Below are 1,557 nucleotides of genomic sequence, written 5' to 3'. Positions count from 1 at the left end.
TCGCCTGTGTTAACTGATACTTGTGTATCTACTAAGAATGGATTCCCTGGCAAGAAATAACAGTTCAAGAGTTTCCATCTTCAAAAGTATTATATATTTTTTTAACTGCTAAAACTTTTATGCTTTATTGTATATTCTTTTCCTCTTGTGATTTCATTAATTTTTTGCAGGGGGCTGTTCCCCCATGGAAAGTGTAGGCAAACCACTTATTTTTCAGAATTTCTGCTTAACTTTTAGAAAACAATATTTCACATTCTTGAGACCCAACAGCTTTCAGAAAGAGGGTTATCGCCTGGGGGTTAGAGGAGTGGATAGTCTGTGTTGCTGCAGCTCACCTCCTTCTGCAAGTACTGCAGTAGAATAAGCAAGTAAATGCTGTGCGTTCATATTTGTTTGGGGAATCCAAACATATTGGCACTGGAGAGCTGAAGTCTAATACTGAAAATGATAGCTCCTTTATAATGTGACATGGAAGAGAGTATATGTGGTGCTAATTATTTCTCTCCCTCCTTTCTCGTTGTACCAATTTTATGTTGATCGTTTCATACTAGACTTTTGTGTGACCCTTCATTTAAAACAGTGTTATGGTGACATAAAAAACAATTTTTTCTCTCTCAAGTTCTCAAAGCACAGGGCTTAGGAAGAGAAAAGAGAAAAAAAATAGTTGGGAGAAATTCCTGAATGTGAAAGGACAGGAACCCCTTTCCTACTAGTTTATCCTGAAAATTTTAATTCAGTCTTTGCTCAGAACCATCCACTTAATTCCCTAATGATTCCCAGCCACCAATATGTATACAAATAGTGCAACAGTTTGATAAGGTTATGCTTTGTGTAACTAGTGGGGTTGTGGTGGTATGAGACTAAAGCTTCTTAGCTGTTTCCTGTTTATTCTCTTAGTAATGATTTGAAAAGTTGTTCGCAGCTATCTAAAGCTGTCCTGCTGAGCCAGCCAAATAGCTCAGCATATTTAAGTGCCTGCTATCAGTTGCGGGGGCCAGGAGTTCCATCCCCAGGCCTGCTATGCTGGCTCCAACCCCAGGACACCCTGAGACAGCAACTGAGAGTGGGAATGGTGGCACATGCCTGTAATCCCAGCTCTTGGGAGGCTGTAAATCACTGTGAGTCTGATCTAGTAGCAAGACTCTGAACACCCTGTAGACCCTGCTCTGAAATACAAAGAAAAAAGTCCTGCTATTAAGGCAAAATTAAACATATATCCCATTACACATAGTTTTATTGGCAAATATTTTGTGGAGAACCTATGGGGACTTGAGGACAATTGAGTGTACGAATAACAGAATTCTGCTGATAGAACTCTCAGTTGCCAGATCAAAGACAAGGAGTTGTGAAGAAGAAAGAAAGAAGTAGCAAACATATTCTGAAAAAAAAAACATGATTATTTGCAAGAGTTTAGAGAATTTTGAAAGAGCGTAAACCATGAAGATCTGCACAGAGATTGGATTCTGTGAGAGGTTAAGAAGAGGAAAGGTAGAACATGATATGCTGACCTGAGGGGAACCCTAGGAGCAAGGTCTTGGTCTTCAAAGTGGCAGCATG

The sequence above is a fragment of the Octodon degus genome, unplaced genomic scaffold (assembly GCF_000260255.1).
Source record: "Octodon degus isolate 3935 unplaced genomic scaffold, OctDeg1.0 scaffold00066, whole genome shotgun sequence".
NCBI lineage: Eukaryota > Metazoa > Chordata > Mammalia > Rodentia > Octodontidae > Octodon > Octodon degus.
This window is presented reverse-complemented; position numbering follows the sequence as displayed.